At 42.6% G+C, this 12,487-nt stretch overlaps 1 protein-coding gene across 2 annotated transcripts in view; it reads left to right on the top strand.

Annotated features, from left to right (window-relative positions):
• LOC140212911 (uncharacterized) overlaps window positions 1–12,487 on the top strand; it is a 96,055-nt gene that overhangs the window by 9,310 nt on the left and 74,258 nt on the right. For both annotated transcript variants that reach the window (XM_072284027.1, XM_072284026.1), the window contains exons 3-5: window positions 2,536–2,559; window positions 4,311–4,417; window positions 11,229–11,380. The gene's annotated coding sequence lies outside the window, so the exon portion shown is untranslated. The remainder of the gene's footprint in view (window positions 1–2,535; window positions 2,560–4,310; window positions 4,418–11,228; window positions 11,381–12,487) is intronic.

The following is a 12,487-nucleotide window of genomic DNA, read 5'->3' as shown; positions in this document are numbered from 1 at the left end:
AAGTATCAACAAATGTGGCCACTGGCAGCAAAGTGGTTAAAAACACTGCAAAATAACGAGGAATTTTTTTTTATAGACGCTCTATCGGGTAGTGCGAAGGTTTTCCCTTGCGTTAACGGCGGTAAATTGCATTATGCATCGTTGAATCTGAGACAAACAGGTTTCTCACAAAGAGTTATCAGTTTCATGTGAGTGGCTACATAATATTAACAATAGAACCTTTTCATAGTTCGCATGGGAACGTATCGGTACCACATATTTGGGAAACAAGTGGCGGCATTTTTCATTGTCGAAATGATATCGAGGTGCTAGACGCTCATGCTCGTACTTCTCACTTGCAAATGACTTGATGACGGGAGCCACGTCTTTATGTTGCCTGCCATAGCAGAGGCCAACTGTACTCGTATGTTGTACATGCAAAATTACTACGCTGCCAAATGTTGTGCAAACTTGTAACAGGTAAGCTGGCTTTACTAATCTAAAATAAAGAAAGTATAAAGTACTCAATAGACGTTCAAAGTTCTACTGTTACAGTGTACTAATTACATTTGAAATCATGGAATTAGGTCACCCACGAAAAGGGAGCAGTGTCTGTTCAATCTGTTTCATAACCAGAACCAGGATGGCTTCATTACACAAGAAGTAACTGTTCCCACCCACATAAACCCGGAGCGTTTTGACGCGTTATACGAAGTTGTCACATAAATATATGCACAAGAAACTATGAAAGTGGTGTCCTCTTGCTAAGGAATTTTATTTCTTTTAATGAATGCTCACCTTCCAAATTAGCTGGTAATGAGGGGACAGGAAAGTACAAAGTTGGGATTTTTGTTTTTACAGACAACCCACCCATAAAAAGATTCTATAGACAACTATTACCATGTGCACGTTCCATTCCAATATGGTTTCAACTCGAGCTTCGGAACCACACTTCTGCAAAGACGTACTAATCAAATGATGTACGACAACACCCTTGCATTGTATTACCTACATAAATGGCTGCATGTTAGGGCAAAAGCCATACGTGGCTCGTTAGAATGGCTCATACTCGAAAAAAGCGGCGTTTAGCCGAGTGATTCTGAAGTATCATAAGCCATGAGCAATGGCTCATATCCGAAAAGGAAATCATAACCTGAAATGGCTCATTCCCCCTAAGCAAGCAGAGATGCAATGGCTAAATATGAAAGGACAAACGAAAACAAGAAAGAACGAAAGAAGGAACGAGAAAAGGAACTAAGTAAAGAATTAAAGAGGGATGAAAGAGCAAAGAACGAGAAAACAATGAAAGAGAGAACGAAAGAAGGAACGAGAAAAGGAATAAAAGTACCTTTAAATAGTGTGTTATGTGCACACATGTGTTGTTGGGGAAATCAACCGACAGCACAATGCGTTTACTTCACACTGCAGCTGATTATGTCGTTCAACAATCTGACCTCTCCTATCGGATAACTTGATGCGTTACCACTTGTGCCAGCAGGGCTTCACCTTCACGTGTTACAGGAGTGTAACATACCGCCGATTTTTTGTAGACTCTGCAGAATAGCGTCTTGTAATTCATTTCGATATCGCAGCTTAGGCCAGAAACCCGGTATAAGCAAAAAGTATTAGCGCTTGAGGTATTAAAAACTTCAAGCAATGTATGCACATTTACGTACGGGCCGTTGCTTGTAGAGAGGCATCATGCTGTTCCTTTTCATCAGCAACTCCGTAAAACCACTTCAGTGTATGAACATGGTACCATGATTTTGATCAGGGACGCAACTAGACGTCCCGTGAATTCTCATTATTCCAGAAGCCTGCGTTTCGAAGGATGTTAATACTTTCGCAAACAACCTTTACATGAGATCTTAGATCTTTATACCAGTGTATTACATAATTGCATTTACCAGTTGTACTCGTGAAAAGGTAGGCCTAATAAAATAGAACTGAAATTTATATATTGTTGACCTCTGTGCACTGAAATTCTCTGTAGGAAAATTTTCACCAAATATTGCAAGTTTATCTTCTCGCACTGGTCGTTTTGCTTACGTGGTTAGCCCGAACAGCGAAAGTTTTTAGCCTGAGTTGCCATCACTGGCTGCCTAAGCTTTTACCGTTGTTAAAAGTGCTGGCTTCTATATATTTTATTTACCTACTACTTTATGTTATATTTTAACATGCGGCCTAGATTCACGTTCCTTCCCGCCTCTTTCACCCCCCCCCCCCCCCCCCACAAAAGAAAAAAGAAATACGAAGGATCTGGTTTGTGCGCACAACAACCCAAGTATTAAATATACGCGCCGCATTTGCAATCCGGAACAACTACAATCCCAACAGAATGCGATGAAATGTGCGGAATCTGGGTTTCTGACACCAGCTTATTGCGTCAGATGCACACCTGAGACACTTCGTTTTCATGGAAGCTTCGCACAGACCCTCGTGCAATACCTTTGCTTCAATTCCATGAATGAGAAGCCGGATTTTAGTGGAAGAGTGAAGGCGTTGCTCGAGTTTGGTATTTCACATTTTTTCACTTTTTGCTGTTTGCCGTTTCAGAAGTCGCCTCAACTGTGGGTATAGGTGAGTCTCACTAGTAATTTTCGCAATTTCAGACACCCCACAACTTTACACCTAACAATAGGTTAAGAAATGTTATACTTACGTTCAAAAATTCTCAAGAGAATTGCTGACTGCAGCAAGACTAAAGCATTGTCCGCTTACTTCATACTGTAAACGTAAGAATTCGTGTAATATTTCTCCAACTTATGAAAACAAAAAACAGGGTAGATACCATGCAACTTCGATTTGGGATATATCTCGTAATCCGTTATTTTGACGCTATTTTTCAAATGCTTTATCGAAGTTTTTCTTGTTATTATTACAGAAATAAAACTAAGGTAAGAACAACGCGCATGCATTTATTCGTGTAGCTACAAATGTGCGTTACTTTAATATGCACGTCTCTTGATTCTAAACAGCAATAATTGCATCTGTCCCTCTCATCTCAACCTAACACCGGCGATTCCATTGAAGTGAAGCGCTGTTTCAATTAACGTATGCAAGCCCTACAACAAAATAGTAAGCGTGTGGTATACCTATGCACCCAACGCTTAAGCTTTAATGTGGCACTGAAAATTTCGAAGTAAATCCTTCTAAAATATATATTTATATATATATATATATATATATATATATATATATATATATATATATATATATATATATATAAACTGACTTTAATAATTTGGGTTTCCAACGGAACGCCCACTGATAAATTGTTATGGCTCCCTGAGAAATATTCTAACGGTCGCTCTAAATACAGATTGATCTTGGCGTTTTATTTTTGGGGTGCACTAAATGATTCGGGGAAAGAGACGAACGAAATTCCATTTACTTTTGGGTGCTTGCACTCAAGGCCATGTGAGTACTCACGCATGCTTGAAACGAAAGGTCAATAGTACACGCAGACGTGTAAAAGCCCGGACCAAAGGAGACGAAAGAAAGACGACGGTCCTTAGTTGCTGGACATGATAAATGGGCTATAAAATACTTGCGTAAATCTGTTGCATGGATTACAAGGGCATTTCAAGTCCCCTATTTGAAAATTACAGGTAGAATTCAGGGTCGTGCATCTTAGCCTAATTTTGGTATGCTTTATATGTATCAATTGCTCTTGACGAAATTAGAATATAGCTTTTATTGGTGCTTTGAAGAGTTTGCAAAATTATATTTAAGGTTTGTTGTATTTAGCAACGATCTATTTATAAAAATAGTACAATATATCCGTAACACCGTTCTTTAATGACTGCGAAGGAAAACCAGGCAGAAGCTGGTCTCTGCGTCCACGAATAATATTTTTAAACAAACCCCCTTTATCAGGCTGGAGCCTGATTCCGCCGATTCCACTGCTCGCACACAGTCATCGTGCTGGACGTGTCGTCATCGTCTTTAGTGACCGGACCATTCTGGCACGTACTAGTCCGCTACAACTGGACTAAGTTCCTTCTTCCTAATTCAACAAGTCTCATCAAATTTGGTGCACGAGTTGCGCGGGGAGAAAATCATCCTTTTAAATAATTGAGATGGAAGCTCCCAATATAAAACTTCCTCGTAAAGGAAACAAATGCAATCCAATGGAAATGTTTTATGAAATCGCTTATTCGCGTTTTTTTTTTAGGTTATCGCATATTACCGCGCATTGTTGGCGCGAATTTTAGAAAATCTGTTGCAATAGCGCAGAGAGCGAAATATATTAGTTGAATAGAGAAAGGAAAGCATGCAGAGCCTATTTATCCGAAGGAATATTTTGATGGGGCATTTGTCGTTCGCAGTGACGAAGCAGACGACACAGGCAAGAAAGTACTTCTGTTCTGCTGCGCCGTTTGCCTCATCGCGCTGCTCATAGGTCTGTTTTTGTGGACATCCAATTTGAGTCAGGGTGGGTGATGCTGTTTTGATCTGTATGAGTGTTTGTTCTCTAAGGGCAATAAAATGCGATGAAATGTGGATAAGTGTTACCGTTAGGTCACAGGAAGCAGCGAATGGAAAACCAAGCTCTAGACGACAAATGCCCGGCCCTGCGCGGTTTCAATAAAGGTAACATTGCGGTTTGATGGTCCCATCGGACTATATTCTGCAAGTACGATAGGATGAATATTTAGGCTCGTCAGAATAAATTTCTTTGCACTGATTTTGTTACGGCTGAATATTTCATAAATAAAGTTTTACAAGGGCATAAACGCCGCGGTAATTGACGACGGCATCATAAGTGCTGTTGCCGCTTAGGATGTGAGTAGTCGTCATGTTTTACTCGAAATGTTGCTTAGCACAGAATTATTGCTCCTCATAGAGCAGGACAGGGTACCAAGGCATCACTCATATTCGCGCGGGCTAACCTTTAACACGGCACAGTTTTTTTAACTGCCACATTCCGTGTCGCCCGTTCAGCCAGACGGTGGTTATCTCACCTGTTAGGGCACAAAAGACCGGCTAGTAGTGCGGAGAATCGATCCACAGAACATTGGGATTGATCTAACCTTCCATGCGTGTAAACAGAAAAAATGTGAAACCATTACAGGATTGCATAAAAATAACGTCCGCTCATACAAATATTGAAGAGCCCAGGTCTCGTAATGAAAACGTGGTTATATTAGACGGCGTTATGTTTCTTTATGCATCGCATCAAATTTGCTTTTTCTCGACAACGCCTTTTTTGTGGAAATGATTATGTGCCACCGAGTTCTCCGGCCTACATAAGGCGAAAGCTTGAAACATTTTAAATGCCAGTGAGACCTCCTTTCTTCTTTGTACTCAATTAACCCCTACGTGAAGCATGAAATATGAAGCACAGTGTCTGTTTAAGTGTATCTCTAATCCCCACCGATATTAAAATAAAATGGCGTATATGATATGCAATTATATGTACATATTGACACGTGTACTTGTTTATCTTGTTCGGGTGACCGCATTTCACCGTTTAAACAAATGTTCTCACTGTTCACCGATGTAAATAGAATGCCTTCCCATTTATTGAGCTACTGTAAAATTTTGCCAATATCTAAAGGGCAGGTCCCTCAATATCGTAAGCCAACCTCACCCATGTGGCCGCTGGCAAACTGCAAGGATCCTACAGAACACATTTCACAGAGGAGCCTGAAACTGCAAGAATGGGATACCACAGTGATTTAGCAGTTCGAACGTTAAAAGTTTCATGCTGGCTGCCTCTTTCGCGCCCCACCGAGCTGCCATTGCAAGACGAACAAGACAAACAAATTCCTATGAACAATACACGCAAAAGAATTCGCCGAGCATCAACACCCTGAAGCGGAAATAAGAAGCCTTGTCGAGTACTTGGAAGACGTGACCGACTACGCCGAACGGTGTGTAATTGTGAATTCTCATCGTTTCCAAGAAATTCGTAACACGGCCTCTTGCGAGAGGCCACGCTTGCGATGTCAACCATTGTTACAGCACATGCCTCCGGGCCCTTGTACTCAAGGGACCCGCATGAGGCTGTTGTGCTACTTGCCATCAACAATCACTTGTTCTTTTTTATTCATGTAACGCTATTACACCCATTGTTCTACATTATATGTTTGCAGCATACCCTACTTGACTCATTCTCATATTTTTTATTCCTTTTGTATTTTAAGCGATTGTTAGATCTTAGTTTTAAGCATCTCTACAGCCACGTCACATCAGCCATTAAACCATTCCGTACTCATTACCACTGCCTTGGCGTTATTTTGCCACACTTGGCCCTTGCGCTATTAAACAGTACAAATGATGATTTTATCATTTGCACTACAGAAATACGCCCTAGTATTTAAGATCTTCTCTGCAGTACATGCAAACTACCTTCTCTTGGTGATCTCAACACTGCGGCCACAAAAATCGCACGCCCTGCTTGATGATCACACAGCCGAGCACCTATCTGTTCCCCTATGCTCGCGAGGATACAAAAGTTGCATTATCGGACACGCACCGCCAATTACGTTATTTGCTACTTCAGGACATGCCGAGACTGTCAACAACGCAAGACGCCACTAACAAGAATAGCGAGATTGCTTCAGGCAGTCAAAGTGTGTCCTTGCCGAGATAAATTTATTGGCGCACTTTGTCACGTCATCATACGGAAATCCGCGGGTTGTCGTGCGGATGGACGACCTTACCCACTTCGCTGAAACGAAAGCTCTGCTGACAGGCAGTGCAATCGAAGTGGTGAAAGTCTTCATCGAGGGCATACCGATTAACATGGTGCCCCGGAAGTCATCACCGACAGAATAACAGTCTTTGCAGCAGAGCCCACCCAAGCCATTCTGCAATACAGCCAGACAAGCCACAGCAGGACAACTGCCTGCAACCCGAAGACGAATTGTCCTGCAGGAATGCTAAACAAGATCCTCACCGACATGTGAGCAATGTGTGTCGACGCCTAGCACAAGAGGGGGGATGCCGACCTTCCATACAGAACCTTCGCATGCGAAATTGCAGTGCAAGAAACAGCGCACATCACGCGGTTCAAGCTGGTTTACGGAAGGAACGCGACGACGACGCTGGATGCCATCCGACTGCGCGTCACCGACGAAGAGAATCCCGACGTAGCCCCATTCTACAACGCACCGGAGAAGCACAACTCGCGCATCTGCGCCTCAAAGCCAGCAAAACACGAGTAGTCGACACCACAATTTTCGGCAACGCTACATGGAATACCAGCCCAGTAACTTCGTTTGCATTAGGACCCAAATGCCGGTTAATACCCAGTGATCGACGCTATTTCTGGTCCTACAGGATCATCCGGCGTACTGGCGCACTGGCCTATGAGGGGTTGCCACGTGACATCATGCAATACAGCTGCACAGCTCGCGGCCGGAAATAGTCGATTATTGGACCTTAAGCCCTTCTGACACTGCTAACAAACGATGTGTAAAACTTCGTGTCTATTTTTGTCTATTGTGTTTGTCTTATACGGTTGATTTAGTTTTTTGTTCTCGTATTTGTAGTATCACGACGATTCTGTTGATAAGGGCGGCATTACCATGCGTACAAACTTCTCCTTGTTATGGGGGCTCCATCTGACCCACTTCCTACTTTATGTTATCGCTCGGAGTGAAAGACGCCTGCCTGAATTCGAACTTACTCAAATACTAGCGTTGATCCTATCATTTGTGTAGGCTCTCAACGAATCTTGTGTGATAAGATTGCAAAGCCGCCGCGCACACTGTTATACTTTCTGTAAGGTATTCGAGACTAGCGATTACTCTGGACAGTTTGACGAGTCATGCATAAATGTCGACGCGCGGATCTAGATTTTCGAAGATCGCCAACAGGGCTCGCCACTATTGTGTTGCTTTGAGTCTTACTCGCTTTTCATTTCAGAACCACAACAAAACAGAATGTTATGATATACAGTTTTGGTACTGTGCTTGTCACCGTCACCGCAGGGTTACAACGCTGTAATTATTCAAACTTAGTTTTACCAGGAATATAGGTCGGCCGCCACATACTGAAATTGTCAAGAGGTAAGAACATGTAAATAGAACATAGGTAAACCGATATATCTTTAGAAAACATAAGAAAAACGTTAAGCATGGCACACTTTTATTACCATTAACCTCTGCTAGTTAAAATCACAAGCGAACGCTACAAGCTACGTCCTCGCCAGAAATCCCAGAAGGGTGTCCCTGCTGGGAGGTTTCGCAGGTGTCCTCAGCTTCGAAATGACGTCGTCCTCAGTGCTGAAGTTGCGTCGGAAATCCAGCATTTTTTAAAGCCAGCGTAAATATTCTCGAAACTGATTTTACTGCAGGCGTAACGGAGAAATACTTTTGGCTCCGTGACTTGGCTGTATTTGTTCACGAAGATAGGTGGATATTCTGTTGTCACGAATGTATGCCGTTAGCTCATTGTTGGCAATATGTCCAAGAAAAAAGCCTGGCCGTATTCGAAAAATGCGGCACTAACAATACATTGAATGCAAGGCGGGTTGGCTGACATTAATAACATTGCAGTAAGTAATAAAACAAGGCGTGAAAGGCGCCGCATTCACTAAAAAAGTCGCAGTATCGCCCAAAGCTGAAGCATTGATAAGGAAAACAGATTATTAGGCAGCTACACAATAAAACGAATGCAGTTTTATCATCCGTTAAGCTCGTAAGCATTCCTTTGGAAAATAAATTAAGCATAGCGTCGCGTGTGCATAGGCAAGCATCAACACATCTCACTCGATGAGCGCGGACCCTTCCTGTCACAACGCTGGCGTGAGGAAGAGGGGCCGCAGTGAGCGGAATTGACCTCTCGCTTCAACCCGCAATAAGTGGCGGGAAGGCCGCGCGCACGAAGCTATCAGCCCTTGGTACTTCCACACTCTGTAATCATTGCAGCTCGCTTTCGAGGTAGTTGCGGCGCGGCCGCGCTTAATCGTGCTATACGCAGCCGCCGCCGGAGAAGACCCCCTCCAGGCCTCAGGGCTTGCGCGCGTGTGGAAGACGGCTCGCTTCCTCCACACCTTTCGCCCTTGCGCGCGCGAGATGACGGCGCCGTCCTCGGCTAACCCTCGCCCACTCTCACATGCACCTACAGCACATGCCGTGCGGTGTTGCCGTACTTGGATTTTACACAGAACATCACGGCTGCGCCGACGGTCGCAGCGGAAACGCGCCCGTAGTGTCCACGTATTTCTTAATGCAATAAGAAAAAGCCAACATATCTAGGGGGTAAGTAAACGACCCTTGGCACTCTGTTTGAGAAAAAACACTCAGAAAGCTAGAAGATATATGTTGTATGATATGTGACAGCGGCCGTCGTGCGATTTCACCTTCTGTAGATTCACACAGCGAAATTGGCGTCAATAAGACGACTAAACACTGGCAGAAGCACGAAAAAGCTCATGCGTGGGGTGACGTAAAAGGACAGATTTATATGCGAAGGATAGAGCACAGTCGATGTATCCCGAACATCTACGTTATTTTTGGTGCTCATCTATAAATATATCTACAGATTGACAGGCAACCGCCTCTGCAGCTGGTACATTCAATTATCGATTGGTTCGAGGGAAGTATTGAATCTCTAAAACCTTGCGTTTTACAGTTGTACACTTTAATGTTCTATTCGCAATTTAATCGGGTGGACCAACGACTTCTAGTCTTATTGCAGCACTAAGCTGTTCAAACGCGATACGCTAGGTGCCAAATGCAGTCACAATGCGCAACAATGACCGCCGTATTAATTTTATGTCATGACGCATTAGCTCGGTGTCCAGGCACACACCGGTGGCGTAAAAAATTCCGCAGCCATGCTGTCCATGTATCTTATTTCAATCGCAGAGAAGTTACATTTTCTTGTTTATGCACACCTACCATTCCATAGTGAGTGCGTGTTTTTTATTATGTTATATCGCCTTTGCTGCTAGGTATTCTGATATTGCAGCACCGCAGTGGATCCACCATCTTATCGCCTTCCTATAAATTTTTGGAGCACTCTTATCTCACTGGAGTCATTATTCACTAGAACAGCGGTGGCGAAAGGTAGAGCATCTGCCTCGTATTCGGGAGGTACTTGGTTCAAATCCCTGCTCCGCATCTCTAAGCAATATTCTTTTACGCCTTTCTACGCCAGCTCATTCATGGTTAAGAGTGAAAACTGTATCGTCACACAACCTTATTCTCTTTCAGCCTCGACTGCGTTTACGATAACTTGGCACCTTTTCTGTGACTATAACACACGAGCCATCATACCCTACGATTACAAGGCTTGCCTCACTGCATTGTTTTCTTTTATTGTTGATGAAAACATTGCCTGCCCTTGCTTGCTCTAATCAACAGCGATGCCCTTTTCTCTATTAACTTTGAGACTAACATTTTACGTTCCATTTATCACCACGTGCAGTTTTTATTCATTCGGCGAAATTTCTAGTGATAGAAGCAACATCAAATAGGTTAAAGCCGATCAAGAATATTTAAGCCTAATGAAGATGACTTCACTCTAGTTATGATTATTGACATATACTTATTACTGTTCACCTGAATGAGTAAATAATTAGTCATTTTTAAGAAACAATCAAAGAAACCGTGCAAACGTTTGCATCATACAACCAGGCTCATTCGGATGCTTCACAGAATATGCGTCCGAGATGAGCCACTGGAAGGTATGCTTACGCACTCTTTAATAAGTCCGACGAGCAAGTTTTTGCAGTAATTTGTTTGTGGTTCGCTAGGTTTCTATCAGCATTGGAAAAACTTCTTGTGTAAAACGTATTGTAGTAATAGAAAAACGGCTGTGGATTTTTTCATGATGGTCTGCAATGTTCTCATTGCTCATTTTGCTCTAAATATGCATTGGACCAGTTATAGACAGATTAATAAATAATTATGCAATAGGCCGAAATACATAAAGTAACCGGCATGCTAAAAGTGACTGAAAACACAATTACCTTATTTCTGTCGAGCTACGTGGCACGTGCATATCTTTTATTTCTCGGACACGTTCATCTGTGCGAGATAAGATTATGTTATCTCTCTATATATCTGTAAGTGGCTGCTATTTTCCGTGGGTGATTTCACTGTACTTCTAAATGACATGGCTTTGAACGGGGAATGTTTTCTGTGCCTAAGGAGAATTGATGAGCTGTACCTATTAAGCTGCTCACGTAGTAGCATACAACTAGTTGGTATTTATGACAACCGTGTATGTCAGCAATTTCGCTACTACAGCGATATATCAATCGGCACTCAATGACCATGAATTTGCAGAGGAGGACATCGATGGTACCGCCACCTACAAACCACCGAAGCACAATGGTCCAGAAGGCAGCGGCGCAGCAACTACAGCTCAGGACCTCGGAACAACTGCCGTGTTAAGGACTAAAATATACGTTACAGTTCAGCCCCACAGATCTGAAGAGGTATGCTACATAACATAAACATTGTTAGATATGTTTAAATATACTTTTGATTTGTGCTGTTTCGAAAACGCAATCAGCGTACGTATCATCTGTATGTCCGCCGTTCAGGTTCTACTCGCGAAAGTCCATTATACGTAACTGTGCGACTTTTCTCAAGTACCGCTTCTGTGTTTTACGCTTCTATGGGACGTCCATGATGCTTCAATGCACATATTTCAAAACTAGTAAAATTTTATCAATACATGTTTCCATAAGAGTGGCAATGCTGGTGCTTGTTTAATTTTGTGTTTATATGTATGTCTTTCTTGCTCATACCGTACGCTGATGTTCTAGAACCGAATTGAAAGGCACTGGAATAACGTGCAAAAATCTAATATTCAAGTGGCTTCGTGCATGCAGTGCAGGGGACGGACTAAATTTCAACTACCTACCTCCGCTACCATAGGTTTTTTTAAAGAGTGCTGGCAGCGCCACCCCCCCCCCCCCCCCCCTAAATCAATGAGCACATTCAACATAAGCTTATGTGTCCTCACATAGAGTGCCCTGCCATTGCGGCACTAAAGAAATCGAAGTGTGATAGCACACTTTGTAGGTAACTTTGCTTTAACCGGTCCATAGCTGCTCGGCAAAATTAAAGGTGAGCTTAATTATTTGAGTGACACTATATGACGGCTCATTTCTGGTTAGGATGAATTTACTCATGTTATTCGATTGGTTTGTCCAGTCAATCAAGATCTGCAATCTAGACTAAGCCCGAAGAAGTACAAATTTTCCCCGACTGCTTTCTTTTAATTGTTTTGTTGGTGGACATACTTCTGCAGATGAGTTCTGTGGCCTCACAAACCACATTGAACGAGAGCCTTCGTCTACAGTTTGGTATGGCGGGTTGTGCATCCGAAACTACGTTGCTACTCCATAAACACTCACAGTGTAGCGTGTGAATAATTCATAATGCTACACACATACGCTAACAAGTATTTTTTGTATAAATTGAAACCAAGATGTTGCATAAAGCTCTTTCTTCACGTGTAATACTTGATCTGGTACGCAGTACTTCGACAATCAAATATACAGCTCAGATAACAAAGTAAAGTTCTAGTATTGGTA

The sequence above is a fragment of the Dermacentor andersoni genome, chromosome 8 (genome assembly GCF_023375885.2).
Source record: "Dermacentor andersoni chromosome 8, qqDerAnde1_hic_scaffold, whole genome shotgun sequence".
Classification (NCBI taxonomy): domain Eukaryota; kingdom Metazoa; phylum Arthropoda; class Arachnida; order Ixodida; family Ixodidae; genus Dermacentor; species Dermacentor andersoni.
The sequence above is the reverse complement of the archived record's forward strand: the minus strand, read 5'-3'. Positions and strand labels throughout refer to the sequence as shown.